The following is a 17,474-nucleotide window of genomic DNA, read 5'->3' as shown; positions in this document are numbered from 1 at the left end:
TCATGTGGCCACATGTCACAATGATCCCTTTGGTTCCACAAGTTCCTACAGTGTAACAATGCCCTTTGGCTCCACAACGCCTCGCATTGTTGCAGTGGTCTCCACAGGAAGGAAACAACTGAGCCCCAGTGGTGCAGTGGCAGATGAGAGGCAGTCACCAGAGGCCAAGGCTAGCCAGACTTGACTGTATTGGCAGATTTGGTCTGGGAGTAAGCATGGGATATAGGGAATTTTAGAGGGAGAATTCCAATTTTGGCCATGGCCACCTAGACAAGAAAAACAGTTCTTTTCCATAGGAATGAAAGCACAGAGCCCTAGTGCTTCACAGTCAGATGGGAAGTGGCCCTTGACATGCCAAATTCAGTGGGACCTGTCAGACAGCCCCCAGGAGGCTAAACCAGACAGACTTGTTCTATGTTCCCTTGATTTCATGAGTCTCCACAATGTCACAATGTTCTCATGGATTCCATGAGGTCTTGCAATGTCACAATGGCTTCATGGTTTAATGAGCCCCAGCAGAGTCACAGTGGTCACTTGGCTCCATGTGGCCCTGCTGTGTCACAATGGCTCCTTGTTTCTATGGGCTCCATAGTTTGATCATTGACCCTTGCTTCCACAGGGCCCCTGAGCTGCACAATGGTCTCCTTGATTCTATCAAGTTCCCCAGTCCCACCATAGTTTCCTTGGATCTCCATTGTTACAACTCACCCATGGTACCATGAGGTTCTGTAGTGTCACCATGGTGTCCTTGGACCCACACTGTCACAACTGACCCTTGGTTCCATGAGGTTCCGTAGTGTCACCGTGGTCGCTGTCAGAGGCTGGATGAGATCAATGTCCCGAGACACCTTGGGATGCTCGGAATGCCCGTGTGGGGCCAGGGCCAGGTCAGGCCTTGGTTTGTGGTGGGACAGAGCCCCACCCCACCCTGGCAGAGCTGTCAATCACACAGCAGGGGCTGTGCTAACCCAGCTCTGATTGGCTGAGCTGCCAATCAATCACACACTAGCAGCTGATGCCTTCCCTGACTCTGATTGGGCAAGCCACTGGTAGTCCCACCCCAGGGGCGGGCCAATGAAGGTCCAGGGGATTAAAGGCTGGAGCACGAGGCCAGCCCATGGTCTGGATCCTGCCTTCTGCTGGGGTTCTTCTGTTAGTAACAATGGAAACAGAACTGTTGATACTTACATGCATGTCTATCGATTGTCTGTCTTTCTGTTGTTCTCTATTTCTTCTCCTTATAATCCTACTTACGTGGAACGTTTTTGGATAACTGAGATAGTGGGTTCAATCCTTGTGTGGGCCATTCACTTCAGAGCTGGACTTGATGATCCTTGTGGGTCCTGTCCTACCAAGAATATTCTTTGCATCTGCCCATGTTGAGTATATCTGGTTGCTGTTTCTCCTGTGCACCAAACTCAAGGAAAGGAGCCTTTGGTTCCCCGCAGCATTTCAGTGTTCTGGGGTGTTACAAGACCTACAGGCTCACAATGGCCTCTTGTTTCCAAGAGGCCCCTCAGTGTCACACTGGCCCCTTGGTTCCATGGGCCCCAACAATGCCACAATTATCACCTTGGTTCCACAACTTCCCACAGTGTCGCACTGGCCCCTTGGTTCCTTGAGGATCTGGAGTGTCACACAGGTTTATGGCATTTGTCCTTGCTGCCCCACACATCCCCCTGCCCCACAAACAGTCCCGAGCCACCCGTGAGGGACAGGCCCTGCTGGCCCAGGCTGGGCTCAGGGCTTGGCCTTTCTGCTTCCTGCAGCCAAGCCAGGCCTTGCTCCGCATTGCAGTTCCCTGCCAGAGCCTTGGGCTCCCTGCACTCTTGGCCTCAAGGATCTGCTCTCAGCAGTCCCTGGGGAGCCTTTGGCACTCCCTGCCCTCACTGGGGCCCAGTGATGCTCCAGGGGACTTGGAGTTTTGCTTCTGACTTCTTGAGCAGCTTCTTCATCCTTCTCTCAGTGCCTGAGGGTCATGGATTCAGCCACAAATCCACTGTGGGGATCATTAACATACAGAAAGTCCTCGAGGGTTCTTTCTCTTCCTTTAATTGTCTTCCAATTGTCCAGGGCTTGTGCAGCTGATTGGAGTCAGTTTGAAGTTCTGTTAAAGAGGAAGATTTCAAAGTGCACCTCATGACTTTTCTTGTTTACTCAATGCAGTATTTTTTATGTTCCAGTTCAGAGAAGAGCTGATAGAAGCATTCCCCAGGTGATCTTGATGCTGAATGTCTCCTTAGGAGGTCTTGGCACAGAGAAGGACGAGCCCCCTTTGGGCTGACCCTGTTTGGACAAGCTGCTCCTCACCCCCAGCGTCACCATGTCTGACATGGCCCACCTGGCACTGACATCCCTGTGCCCTGCAGCAGAACCTTGTCCCCTGAGCTCTGCAGCTCCATGTCCCAGCCCATTGCACCATGTTCCATCTGCTCTCCTCAGGGCTCTGCCTACACAGAGGTCCAGGAGAAGTTTTCCTGTTGGGAAGGAAAGAATGGAAAAGCCTGAAGAGGTTTCCTAAACAACAAACCCCACTCAGGAACCACCTGCTCAGTCCAGGCTGCCTGGAATGGTGTCACCTTTCTACAAGGGACAGTGTAAGCAGAAATGATCTCTGGAAGCAGAATTCTCTGAGTCTTGCAGCTGAATTCTCTGTCCCTGTCCTTTCCTTGGATCTCTGTTGCAGATGGAAGCTGCTGGTGCCATCATCACCTTTAACCTCTCTTTTGAATGCAAACAGATGTTCCCAGGTGTGCTAAGCAGGATTTGCTCAATGTTTCTACAAAACTTTTGTGTTCTTCTTGGAATGAAGGGGCCATTTTGAAGGGGGTATGTGAAAGCAAGGAGTCAATTGTGACACTGGGGTCTCATGGAACCAAGGGGCCATGGTGACACAGCAGGGCCACGTGGATCCAGTGGTCCATTGTGACACTGTGGATCCATGGAGACACCCCCAGAACCTCATGGAACCAAGGAGTCCATGGTGACCCAGCAGGGCTGCATGGAGCCAATGGTCCCTGGTGACACTGCCCATCCAAGGAGGCCACTGTGACACTGCGGGAGCTCATGGAGCGAGGTAGGCCAGTGTGACACTGAAGAACTTCATGGCACCAAATATCCATGGTGACACAGCAGGGCATCATGGGAACCAAGGAAGCACTGCTGGCAGTACAGAAACTCATGGAACCAGGGGCCATTGAGGCACTGCAGAACCAACAGAGCTGCTGGACCTTGTCCCCTGGCCCTGCACAGCTCGTTGGGAGGCACGGCAGGAGCAGCACCCTGGCAGCCTCGGGAATGCCTCTCTGGGATCCATGGCACACACTCCCAGGGGCTGGAATTCCAGTTCCCAGCCAGGAAAAGATGTTCCTGCCCTCAAAGGCAAAACTCTTAAGAAGGTGCCAAAAGCCAAGTGGAGCAAGATCTTACAGTGACATTTCACTGCCAGCCTTCATAACTTCACCCATGGTTGTTGTAGCTTGTGTATGAGGAATTAAATCAGGGCAGGGTCTTTGTGGGAGCTGGCCTGGGTCAAGGGGGACACTGAGAGAGAAACAGAGCAGGCAAAGAGAGGCAGGAGAGAAAGGAGGCCACAAACACAATCAACTGAGAATGTGGCACTCTGAAAACAGAAATGGAACTGACGGAAAATGAATGGGACAGAAATCAATAATTCTAGAAGTTTTATTTACTATCAAAATACATCCCACACAATCCCCAAGCCATACCCTCAAATCTGGATGTCCCAATCTCATTCCAACCCCATCTCACCCTGGAGGCTGTGGAACTGAGTAAGTTTTACAGGGGACTGAGTATTTTTGAGGAGGGAACAAGGCAATTTGAGGTGGGATTGAGCCCTTTTGGGGTACAATTGTGGTTTTGGTATTTTTAGTGGTATTGAGTCATTTTGAGGTGACAGATCAATCCATCTTGACTTTTGGATTGCAAAGATATGGAGAACACTTTCTGAAATCCCTCATGAATGCAGAAATCCCCCAGAATATGTCCCCAAACCATAAATTGCACCTGAAACACCTGTTGAATGATGGGACTTTAGACATTTTGATAATTTACTTTCTTTTTAGTCTTATTTCAGATGTTTTTAGGCAACAAAGACAAATCAGAAGAAAATTAGGGCCAAACCAAAAGGATAACCATCCAGGTGTCTTCCCAACATGGATCTCAGGGAATGTGGGTCACCAGGGCTCTGTGCAACATGGGTTCTCCTGTGAGGGATGGAGTTGGAGCAGTGCAGGGAGCTCTTCCTGCAGTCAGAACACATGCAGAACTTCCCTTACCGGTGGCTGCATTGGTGTCTGGTCGAGGCAGAGCTCTGGGTGAAGCTCTTCCCACACTGGGGACACTCATAGGGCCTCTCCCCAGTGTGGATGTGCTGGTGGGTGATGAGGGTGGAGCTGTGCTTGAAGCCCTTCCCGCAGTCGGGGCAGCGGAAGGGCCTCTCATCAGTGTGAGTCCACTGGTGCTGGAGGAGATGGGATCTGGTGTGAAACCTCTTCCCACTCTCAGGACACTCGTAGGGTGATGGAGAAGGAAGACTTGCTCACCATATGATGATCGACAAGTCTCGTCTTTATTCCCGAATCACCGATTATTATACACCTTTTAATTAGCTCATGCATAGTGCAAAATCCCAGCTCACCATTGGCTAACTAGCTATCAGCTAACTACGTGCTGTTTTTAGTATAACTATTCCACTTTCCCAGGCTATTTGCTCCACCACCTGTGTCTGTGCATTACTTCATCCATGGGCCAAGGACACAGTTTAATTGGGATAGCAACTCCCTTCATTCTGTATCTTGGTCAAATTAATCTCACTGTGAGCTTTAGCTCGGAGCCAGCTTGTTACAAAGCTCTCAACATTTCCCCCGTTTTCTTTTTGGGCTAGAAGTGTTGTTTTCCAAGCCCTTTTCATCATCTGACTCACTATTCTTTGTATGCAATTAAGCAAGCATGGTAATACAAGCATTAGCAATACTATGACACCTAATATCCTTATAGCATACATGATCATTATTCTCAGCCAAGGGCCTAGTCCCAGGCTCTTTAACCATCCTTCTAATCCCAATCCATCATCCTCTTTCAGGGTGTGTAACCCTTTCTGGAGCTCTTTAATTTTTGCATGTATTGATACAGAATGATCTGATAAATTCATACGACACATACTCTCAAATTCTTCACAACCATGGCCTTGAGCTAATAATAAGAAATCGATTGCTGCTCTATTCTGCAATACTGCATGATTTACACTTTGTACATCTTGAGACAGCATGTCCAATACCTGGGAGGTGGCGTTCAGCTCGCCTTTGGCCCAGCAGCCTAATTGCTTGCCCAAATTCATGGCTTTTTTCACTGCCCCTCCAGGTAAAAGTGTGGCTACTACTACCTGTTTCAGCTCGCTCACACAAGGTCTTAAGTTGCCAAGTAACATATGCCAAGATAATTTGCTCTGGGGCTTCATACAAGCCTAACGATCCTCCCAAATCAAGCCCTGTAAAATCCCTTAGTGCTCGCTGCCACGAGTTCTGCAAGTTCCAAGAGAATCGGCAGCTTGGGCACCAGTTTTGCCGAACGGTCGGTTGCTCCAACCAAAACACCTTATTACAGCCTCCACAGTCTAGCGCGATCCATGCAGCACATTTATTGTCCCCACAGTCCAGGCATGGCTGTGATTGAGGAGCTTTTACTTCTACCGTAAGGTCCTGACACCACTCTATCCAATCGTCAGGAAGATGAACGCAGGCACATCGCGCATCGTTAGAGTAGGGCTGCAGGCGTTGCAAATAGGGTCGCAATATCAGCGTCAGTTTGTTGTGCACCCTCTCTTTGTCCTCCGGTGGCAAGGCCGCGACGGTCCTGAACATCTGGTACAGCTCGAGTCCATTTCGCGGGGATCCACAAGGGTCCTGTTGGAGAAGAAACACAAAGATATCCCCTCCCCCAGTATAGTACCCTGGCAGCTACTCCTGCTACATAAAGGGAGTCAGTCACAATATTCAAAGGACCTTTTAAATTCATCATTGCCCATACTACAGCTAAAAGTTCCAATGTCTGTAGACTGTCCCTGGCATCTGCATCTAACAAATGTTGTCGCCACTGTCCTTGCTGTTTCCATGTCACGGCTGCTCTCCTGGACTTTTTACCAGCGTCCGTAAAGGCCGTGATAGCCCCCCTTAATGGTGACAGACTCCGAATGGGCTTTGTTATCCAGTCCCATTCTGTCATCCACTGGAGGGGACTAGGATGCAGTTTCCTAGTCTCCACGACAGCTCCAGCTCCTAAAAGAGCTTCCTGGAGCTCCCCAGAGTTCACCAAATACCAGTCAAGCGTGTCCTTTTTGATGGGCAATCGTATTGTGGAAGGCTCTGCTCCTGTAACTTGGATTGCCCTAAAACGTCCTTTCTTTATGAGGGATGCAATCATTTCAATTTTCAGTCTCACAGTTCTCTGTTGCTGTAGTGGTGGAGAGAGCTACTCCAATACCCTGAGCTCCCCCGTTTTCTTTTCAAGCTGAGACAGGGCACCTGTTAAAACAGAAATAAATCCCACATCCCTGCAGGACTAAAGAATCTTCTCAAAATCCTGGAGGTGAAGAATGGGTCCTGGTTTCATTTTGTAATGTTACATAAAGAAATGTTAAGATAAGAGTAATGATAAGAGTAATTAGGAATTAATTTAGATAATACACACAATTAACAACACATACAAGATCAGAAAATTACTAAACACTACAACACTGAACTCTTATCCCAGAGTCTGCGACAGCTGACAAACCTTAAAATGACAGAGAACTGGAGAAATCATGTCCGGATTCATGTTTCTCCAAATCACCTCTGAAAATGGCTCAGCCGTCATAGATGGTCAAATTGCCAAGTCAGAAGGACTTGAATACTTTTTGATGCAGAAAACATCTGGGTTGATTGTCAGTCACTCCATCCAAATAGAGTTAGAACTTGGCCAGAGCCCGAACTCTAATTGGTGAGTGTCACTTAACACATTTTTTAAACAGGGCTTTTAAAAACAACTGTTATAAACAAGAAACCTTAGGGTTACAAACTAATTAAACTAGCAAATAATTGAATCCTTCTGAAGTTTCTGTCAAGACAAAGATTTTCCAAACACAGCAAACTTCTTGAATTCTCTGCTGGAGTATTCCTGTAATAATAATTAAAAGAACCACAAAACTGGCAATTTGGCTAAAAACCTTCAGAAACATCTAAATAGTTAGGAAATAAAAAGACAGGATTCTGAAGAGACACGTGTCTTGCAGGTGATCACACAAAAAAATAGAAAAACACATGAAAGCCGGCTGTAAATACTACAACAATACCTTAATAATAATTCTTATCACAAAAATTAGAGAATTTACATAATGTAATCAATTTATCAACAGCAAGTGTTCAAGGAAGTTAAGACAACCCCTTTTTTAAGCATTCATGTAATATTAACAACAATTACTATCTATCAGCATTACTTACAAAAACTAGAAATAACAAAGGTTATAAACTCAACATCAACAATTCTTAAAACCTTGAATCTTGGATAAATATTTTAAAACAAAACTGAGAAAGATGACAGATAATTTTAAACACAAATAATTTCACTTAAAATAAGGACAGTACAAAAACAATTAGCACATTTATATCCATTTATCTAATGCCATCTCTTAATGAATAGAAGAGAGCAAAGACTATAAAAACCATAGTATACAGAAATATTACAGTTTAAATCTTCTCACATGTTGTCCAAACAGAAACTAGGAAGTTTACTTAGACTCTGCCCCCCTAAAAGGTTGTTCCTGCCTCAGGTAAGGGAAAGGCAATGAAGTCATCAAACTTAAAGCCATCAAACCCAAATACTCAATCACTTTTAAAAAAGCAAACACATTTACAAAAAAAAACTGGTAAACTAATTGTAAAGTCTGTGGAACAGTTGGGTGAAATGCCTTGTATAACATCTGCTGTATGATGCACTGTGTGAAGTTTCAGAAGTTTTCTATCCTGATCTTGAAGGAAATTCCTGCCCTGTTTTTTCTCAGACACTTGTTTGAATTGCTGCGATGGGCTGGCTGCTGTGGTTGCCAGGCAGCTGTGACAGGGCGGTGCCTTGAGGAATGTCTGCTCGCGCCCGTCTCCGCCTGCTTGGGCACAGCTTCAGCCTGCGCCACCTCGGGGGTGCGGAAAGGAACGCCCTCGCCCGGACCCGCGCAGCCCCGATCTCCTTTGGGCTCCGCTCTGCCTGGATCTCCGCTCGGGCTGGTTCCCCCTGGCTCTGCGCCAGCACCCGCAGCCAGCGGGAGCACGTCCCACACCGCTGGTGCTTTTGTGCGCTTGCAAAAAGTGAAAAAGCCCTCCTAGTTCCAGCTTTCGGGTTTCGCGTTACTGGTGCGCGTCCGCCGCCGCTAGCACCGGCACTGCGCTTATCGCTGCCGCGTATTCGGCCCCCGCGTCTCGCTTTGGCTGGCTTGGCCCTGGCCGGCACCCCCCTCGCGATCTGTGCGCTTTCCCCACGGACAGCTGCCGTGCGAGTTTTTGTCACCGTGCGCGTCACTGGACCCGCGGTGCGCGTAACCGCCGCCGGCACCGAGCACGCCGCCGCCACCATACGCGTTCTCGCCGCCACGTCTGCCCCGGGCTCTCCCGCGGCGCGCGTAACCGCCCTCCTGGTCCCGAACTTACGCCACTCTATTAACTTATGTAGTGCACAAGGATCTTGAGAAACTCCTTGTGCACACCCGCAAGCTAACAACTGCGGGAGCTCTTTCTGCAAGTCTATGTCCTTAATCTGCTGCTTTTTTAAAAAGCAAATAAATAAATCATATGCTGCTTGCCTTTCAATTTTTAATCAGCGCTGTTGCAAGGCTTACAGACTTCGGCAGCACGTAGGCTGAGACTGTCTATACAGCTCTCAGGGCCGCGACCCCACAGTGGTCGTTTGCCGTCTCCCCCCTTGCTTCAGAGAGACCCACTCCTACTTCCCCATCCGTGGCAGCCGTGTCCGTCCGTAGTCGTCTTACGGTCGACGTCGGGGTCAGCCATTTGATGGAGAAGGAAGACTTGCTCACCATATGATGATCGACAAGTCTCGTCTTTATTCCCGAATCACCGATTATTATACACCTTTTAATTAGCTCATGCATAGTGCAAAATCCCAGCTCACCATTGGCTAACTAGCTATCAGCTAACTACGTGCTGTTTTTAGTATAACTATTCCACTTTCCCAGGCTATTTGCTCCACCACCTGTGTCTGTGCATTACTTCATCCGTGGGCCAAGGACACAGTTTAATTGGGATAGCAACTCCCTTCATTCTGTATCTTGGTCAAATTAATCTCACTGTGAGCTTTAGCTCGGAGCCAGCTTGTTACAAAGCTCTCAACAGTAGGGCCTCTCCCCAGTGTGGATCATTTGGTGGATGATCAGCTGGGGCCTCTGGCTGAAGGTCATCCTACAATCCTCACATTTGTATGGCTGTTCCCCAGTGTGGATCCTCCAGTGGCAGATCAAGTGGGACCTGCAGCTGAAGCTCTTCCCACATTCCCCACACTTGTAAGGCCATTCCCCAGTGTGGGGGTCCCAGTTGTTGGTTTCTCTGTGTCTGGATTGAAAGCACTTGAGACAGTAGTTCATGTTCAGACTTAAGTGTTTATTATTTCTTATCTGTAAAACAGTCTCACTACTGTGAGTTCAGCAGCTTTTCATTAGAAGGCAAAAAATGGCCAACAATCTCTTGTTACAAGGTCTTTTAAGATGAAACTATTCAATTAAGAACTGACACCTAGATTATGTTCCCTTTTAACCCAATAACTGCTCCCAAAGGGCCCGCAACGCAGACTTTTCTGCCCAATTACAAAATGCCACCCAAACCCATGAAGAAGAAGGAAGAAGAAGCATGAAGAAGAAACCCAGGACAACACCCTGTGCCCTCCATCTTGCTTCCACCCACAACATACTAAAAATCCCAAAACCTAAATTTCTCAGCAAGTGATGCACCTACACTACTCTCTATAATCTATTTCACACTTTTGTGGACTCTAATCTATCTTGAATTCTAGAAAACTTTCTCCATGAATCAGGGTCAAAGTCAGTGCTCCCCTGGGGATCAGGACATGGCAGAGCAGAGAGAGAAATATTCCTGGTGCCCTGGGCTTCCACAGGGCAGCTAATGAGCATGGGAGCGACTCACCTTATTTTAACAGCCTAATGAGGGCCAATGTTTACAGCACATGTCTTAACCCCCTACGATTTAAAATATATTATGGCTATGTTGTTGTCACCTACAGAATATACCGTGTGGGAAGGGAGATGGAAGTGTTTACTAAATCAATTTGTAGCAGACTATGCTTATAATGAGGCAAGGGTGGAATTGACAATCAACCATCTAGCTGGAAAATAACACCACAGCCTGCCAGATGATCAAGCAGCAGGTATCCCCAGAGAAGTATTGGATGATACAAAAGAGATGGCTTTGAAAGCTTTAATCCAGGTACCAGATGGTAGCACCCCCAGTTTGGACTATGTAAACATAAGTCAAGAACCTGGAGACCCTTACATGAAATTTATTGATCACCTTAAACAGGCACTAGAGAAACAAGTCTGGGATGAAAAGACTCAAAATTAATTACTAAACTCATTAGAAGTTAGCCAATGCCAACCCGGAATGTAAGAAAGGGCTGCATGCCCTTCCACTAGAGCCAGAACCCACAATCTTGCCGATGATTGAGGCTGTAATTGCCTCAGGACAACAGAACATGTAGTGGCCGTACAAGCCCAGGCCATTGGGCAAGGAGTTACAGAGGCCCTAGTGGCCATGCAATTCCCCCTTTAAGGGACCCCAGCAACATCTACAGGGCCCAAAATATGCTTCCAGTATGGTCAACAAAGACATTTTAGAAAAGATTGTCACCAGGGGAGGGGGGTATCCACTCCCTAATGGAAATCAACATCAAATTAAGCGGAATTTCTAAAAAGGTAGCTACACCAAGCAGCCATCAAAAAAATACCACCTGAGTGCAAGGTGGCCTCACGCTATGACACAAATGTTGAAGGTGATGATGCCTACAATCACCGAGGGTCAAATAACACAAACATCCCTGACAGATCCCATAGCACTGAAGTCCAGCACCTCATCTCCCAGTTGCCAAACACCTTATCACCAGGGGCAAAATAGGAGTTGGTGAGTGCAAAGTCTGCTTTGCTTGTAATAGTTTTAACTGACTATTTTGTCCATGCAATATCCACAGGACAGCTGGGGCCTGAAGATTGGTGAACTATTAATCTTTGGAAACTGCTGATCAAGGACTGAAGGATTTTTCACACTGTCATCTGTACTCTCAGTCGCCTCACAAAAAGAAATTACAGTGTTGGACCTGTCTCCTGACCCACCTTGTTTTACACCCCAATGACTAACAATTGCCCAAGCCATATTACTCCTTGAACAGGATGCTGGTGACGCTTCACTAGTGATGTGGACCCAGGTGATAAGTCATGATCAACCAAAAATCGCCTGCACTCTGGAACTTACCAATGAACATATTGTTTTGATAGGGCTTGTGGACATGGGAGCAGATGTGACAAGTATCTCACGTTCCAAGTGGCCTCCTAACTGGGTGCTCAGAGCTAATGCGGGAACATTGTCCAGGATCAGAGGTGACAGTGATAGTCTCCAAAGTGCAGAACTCTTCAACATCAAAGGACCTGAAGACCAAACTGCTACAACAAGACCATTTGTGGTAAAGGACCTTCGTGTGTCCCAGCTAAGAACATCAAGCCCTACCTGCAGCCACTGAGCGTGGATTCACCAAAGGAACCCCCAAGTCCACCCCAGGACAAAAACCACCAGACAGCGACTCTAGTACCTGCACTAGACAATTCTTTTGAAGATGACACATAAGAAGCTTCTACTCACCTTCCTCAGCCTGTTTGCAACCATGCTCCTCACGAGTGGATGGGTAGCTCCACAACCAAAGCACAACATATGGATACCTCTAGCAAAAGCCATGAAACAAGACACCCTGTGCCTGTTGTTAGCCCTGACGACCCCCTCTCCACCTTCCTAGTGGGGTTGCCTACAGATGTCTGGCCAATAACTGACAATTCCACCCCCAGTGTGAGAGATGACAATCCTAAAGGCAAATGCAAGTGCAACCTGTCGATGCTTGGGACTAATGGACCCAGAAGCTTCTGCATGCAGCACTTGAACTCCAGGAGGTAAAAATTCTCAACTCTGTAAAAATGGACTTTTGTGTAAGGTTTTATTACCGTCTGAAATGGGAAGAAGGTGAAAGACCCAAAATTACAAGAGAAAAATAAACTATCAGGAGAGACATCTCCCCATACCATCCCACTTACAAAAAACAGAACCAATGGTGTAATTGCACCTCTTCCATAATTTCTCGGTCCGGTAGCTACCCACTTCAGTTGCCACAGGATGTGTTTCTTATTTGCAGGGATGTAGCATGGCCTGGTATCCCTTCACACATCAAAGGCAGACCTTGTAGCTTGGGGAGGCTTACCTTGCTGGCACTCAACATCTCACTTAATTAAAAGAAAAAAGTCATGAGTTGTAGTTTGAAATCTTCCTCCTTAATATAACTCCAAACTGACTCCAGTCAGCTGCACAAGCCCTGAAGACTTGAAGAGCACTGAAGGAAGAGAAAGAGCCCCAAGGGCTTACTGTATTTTAATGATTCCCACAGTGGATTTGTGGCTGAGTCCATGACCCTCAGGCACTGAGAGAAGCCTGAAGAAGCTGCTCAAGGAGTCAGAAGCAAAACTCCAAGTCCCCTGGAGCATCACTGGGCCCCAGTGAGGGCAGGGAGTGCCAAAGGCTCCCCAGGGACTGCTGAGAGCAGATCCTTGAGGCCAGGAGTGCAGGGAGCCCAAGGCTCTGGCAGGGAACTGCAATGCTGAGCAAGGCCCGGGCTGGCTGCAGGAAGCAGAAAGGCCAAGCCCTGAGCCCAGCCTGGGCCAGCAGGGCCTGTCCCTCACGGGTGGCTCGGGACTGTTTGTGGGGCAGGGGGATGTGAGGGGCAGCAAGGACAAATGCCATAAACCTGTGTGACACTCCAGATCCTCAAGGAACCAAGGGGCCAGTGCGACACTGAGGGGCCTCTTGGAAACAAGAGGCCATTGTGAGCCTGCAGGGCTGGAACCCCCCAGAACACTGAAATGCTGGGGGAAATCAAAGGGTTCCTTTCCTTGAGTTTGGTGCACAGGAGAAACAGCAACCAGATATACTCAACATGGGCAGATGCAAAGAATATTCTTGGCAGGAAGGACCTCCAAGGATCATCAAGTCCAGCTCTTCAGTGAATGGCCCACACAGGGATTGAACCCACAACCTCAGTGATACCAGCACCATGCTCTAACCAACTGAGCTAAGAGGTGAAAATGACAGAAATTTTTACTGGCAAAATATAGACAATCAAGGAACTTTGGCAAAGGGTTTAACATAACATCCGCTTCAACATAAAACTCTTCTCATAGCATTAACTTCATTCGCTTAGCCCACTTGACCTAAAAACCTTTAACTCTTAAGCTGCTAAACTACGCCAAAATTTTCCAGCTAAGTAGGATTTGAAGGAAAATATATAGAGAACAACAGAAATGCAGAAGATCTATAGAAAGACACACACATAGGAACCAACCACTCGGGTTCCAGCACCACTGACAGAGGAAGTCCAGGAGAAGGCAGGATCTAGATCATGGGCTGGCCTCGTGCTATCGCTTTTAAGACCTTTGGCCTTCATGGTCTCGCCCCTGGGGTGGGCTGCCAGTTGCTTGTCCAATCAGAGTCAGGGTAGCACCAGCTGCTAGTGTGTGATTGATTGATTGATTGATTGACAGCTGAGCCAATCAGAGCTGGGTTAGCACAGCCCCTTCTGTGTGATTGACAGCTCTGCCAGGCCAGGGCTGGGGGCACCACAGACCAAGGCTGTGCCCCACCACAGACCAAGGCTGACCCAGCCCTGGCCCCACACGGGCTTTCCGAGCATCCCAAAGTGTCTGGGTACATCAATCTCATCCTGCCTCTGACAGCAACCACGGTAACATTACGGAACTTCATGGAAAGAAAGAGACAACTGTGACACTGTAGTGCCTCATGGAATCAAGGAGACCGTTGTGAAATGCGGGACCCCCAAGGAACCAAGGGTCCATGGTGACTTTGTGGAGCCCATAGTGTCACGGAGGAGCAATTGTGACACAGCGAGGGGGAATGGAGCCGAGGGGCCATGGTGACACATCAGGGCTTTGTGGGAGCATGAGGCCATTGTGACATTGCAAATCCTCATAGAAGCATAGGCCCATTGTGACACTGCAGAAGCAAGGGGAACATTGTGACACTCCAGGGCCTCATGGAACCAAGGAGACCATTGGGACACTGTGGGGTCCCACAAAACCAAGGGAACATGGAACAGGTCTGGCTGGCTGGGCCTCCTGGGGACCACCTGACAGGTCCAGTTGACCTTGGCATGTTGAGGGCTGCTTCTCATCTGCCCCCGAAGCACTGGGGCTCTGGGCTTTCCTTCCTATGGGAGAGAAGTGTCCTTCTCCTCCAGGGCCCCATGGCCAAAACTGGGGTTCCTTCTCCAAATTTCCTTATATGCAAAGATTGTTTCTAGATGAAATCTGCCAGGACAGACAGATCTGGCTGCCTTGGCCACCTGGGGGCCACCTCTTATCTGACTTTCAAACACTGGGACCATGTGCTATTCTTTCTTATGAGGCAAAACCATTCATCTCGACCAGCCACCAAATTGGCAAAAATTGGGCATCTGTCTCCAGCATTCCCTATATCCAAGGATAGCTCCCAGACAAAAGCTGTTGAGAGTTGATGTTGCCAGGATTTTTAGTGAAAAAGCCTCTGCTAGGATTTTTCCTGTCCTGAGGAGCTGAGGGCCTCAGGAAAGAAATGTAAACAATAACTATCTGCTGCTGTGGAGTGCCACAGGTGAATCTTCCATTGGTCCATGTGGATTGTTTTCAATCAGTGACCAATCACAGCCACCTGTGCCAAGGCTGTGAGCAGTCACAGGATTTTTGTTATTCATTCCTGTTCTATTCTTGTCTTTGTAGCCTTCTGATCTTCTTCTCTCTGTTCTTTTAGTATAGCTGTAATGTAGCATTTTAGTATAATATATATCATAATAAATCAGCCTTCTGATCAACATGGAGTCAAGCCTCGTGTCCTCGCACCAAGAGTCCAAGTCAAAGCAACAAGTTATAAGTCTGGCTGGCCTTGGCTTCCTGAGGGCTGGCACTCATGTGCCTCTGAAACAGTGGGGAGATGTTGAGGTGTGATGTCATGGCTTGCCTCAGTTCTCTGGGTTTCTCCCTGAAACTTCTTTTCCCAAGTGGGCTGTCAATCACCCTTCCTTTCCCCACCCTTGACCCCTGCTGGGCACTGTCTACCCAACCAGAAATTCCAAGGAGAGCGTCGAGCAATTGGCAGGTTCAAAAGATGCTCTCCACCCACTGGGGGGCCATTGGCCCACCCAGGTGTCCCTCTCACCTGAGACCTCCTCCCCCTGTACCTGGTTGGTGGTCCCTGTGTTACCACGCCCTCCCTAGTCCCCAGGTAAAAGGACAAGCAGACCACGAGTTAGGGGTTCTGTTGGAGAGTTCTGGTGGGAGAGTTCAGTGGATTGTTGCAAGAGTCAGAGGCCGTGCCACCAAAATAAAACTCTGGATTAAAAACTCTCCATCAGGACCCACTCCTTTCTTTACCTCACCTCAAAGGTTTCTCTAGCTCAGGAAGGCCTGAGGAGTGACCCCCTCAACAGCAAGCTCCAGCCTGCAAGCTCTGGAGCTTGGGGCATGTCCGGACTTGTCTCCACGTGTCCAGCTGCGACCGCAGGTAACTGAATAGCGTCTCTGGGGAGAAAACTCCACAGGTGCCACTATTTGGTCAGCAGCCGAGGCCAGACAGACCAAGGCAGTCCCATCAGTAACACTGGTCAAACTCCAATAGTGGGGCTCTGTGCTTTCCTTCCTAATGTAAAGGGCTCTTCTTCCTGTCCAGGTGCCCACAACCAAAATTGAAATTCCACCTCCAAAATGCCCTATGTCCAAGGATAGCTCCTAGATGAAAGGTGCCAGGAGAGATGTCTGGCTGGTTTGACCTAAGAGTGGCCACCTCTTATCTTCTTCCAGAGCATTTGGACTTCATACTTTTCTATTTTGTAGGAGCAAATCATCCATCTTGACCAGGTGCCTATGGCCAAAACTGGGATTCCACTTTCAAAACTCTGTAGATCCAAGGATTGCTCCCCAGTGAAAGCAGCCAGGACATATAGGTCTGGCTGCCCTTGGCCTCTTGGGGGCTGCTTCTCACCTGCTTTCCAAACACTGGGGTTGGTGCTTTCCTTCCTATGGAAAAGAACCGTCCTTATTCTCAAGGCATCTGTGGTCAAAGTTGAGATTCCTCCTCCCAAATTCCATATATCCAAGGACTCCTCCATTACAAAAGCTGCCAGGAAAAACAAGTGAGACTGGCATGTCCTCCCAGGAGCCACCTCTCTCCTCTTCTGCCTTTGAAACCCTTGGGCTCTGTGCTTTCCTTCCTATGGTAAAGAACCATCCTTCTTCCTCCAGGTGTCCATGTCTGAAATTGGGATTCCACCTCTAAAATTCTGTATATCCGAGGGTTGATCCCAGGCAAAATCTGCCAGTCCCATCAAGTCTGGCTGGCCTTGGCCTCTGGTGACTGCCCCTCCAACACTGGGGCTGGATTCTTTCTTTCCCATGGAGATCACTGGGACACTGTGGGGACTTCATGGAACCAAAGGGGATCATTGTGGCACCACTGGAGCCCATGGAACCAAGGGCCCATGGTGACACAGCGGGGCTTCATGGAACCCAGAGACCATTATGGCTCTGTGGGGCCTGATGGAACCATGGAGACCATGAGGGCCTTTCAGGGCCTCGTGTCACCAAGGGGGCATTATGGCACCTCAGGGCCTCATGGAAGCAAGGGACCATTAGGACACTGTGGGGCCCCATGGAATGGAGGGAAGATGGAACAGGCCTGGCTGGCTTGGTCTTCCAGGGGCCATCTGACATGTCTGGCTTATGTTGGGATGTCAAGTGCTGCCTCACATCAGATCCTGGATCACTGGAACTTTGTGTTTTCCTTGCCATGGAAAAGAACTCTCCCTCTTTTTGATGTCCATTGCCAAAATTGGCATTCTCCCTAAAAAATTTTCAGTATGCAACAATATCTTGCAGAATACACCTGCCAGCTCTGGCTGGCCTTGGCCTCAGGTGGTCACCTCTCATCTGCCTGGGAAAACACTGGGTCTCTGTTCCTTTCTTCCTATGGAAAAGAACTGCTTTCATGTCCAGGGGCCATCGCCAAAATTGGAATTTGGCCTCCCAGATTCCATATATCCAAGGATTTCTCCCTGAAAAAAGTTACCAGGACAGGCAGGTCAGGCTGGCCCTGTCCTCTGGTGAT

The 17,474-nt window shown here is 48.4% G+C and overlaps 1 long non-coding RNA gene across 1 annotated transcript; it reads left to right on the top strand.

Annotated features, from left to right (window-relative positions):
• The first annotated feature begins 1,842 nt into the window (after positions 1-1,842).
• LOC135280033 (uncharacterized) lies at positions 1,843-12,800 on the top strand. The gene is made up of 3 exons (XR_010347122.1): positions 1,843-2,597; positions 2,687-3,076; positions 11,260-12,800. It is a non-coding gene; the product is annotated as an uncharacterized LOC135280033 (long non-coding RNA).
• The last annotated feature ends 4,674 nt before the right edge of the window (positions 12,801-17,474 follow it).

This window comes from Passer domesticus, chromosome 13 (genome assembly GCF_036417665.1).
Source record: "Passer domesticus isolate bPasDom1 chromosome 13, bPasDom1.hap1, whole genome shotgun sequence".
Taxonomy (NCBI): domain Eukaryota; kingdom Metazoa; phylum Chordata; class Aves; order Passeriformes; family Passeridae; genus Passer; species Passer domesticus.
Note: the sequence above shows the minus strand (reverse complement) of the source record. Positions and strands in the feature narration are given on the sequence as shown.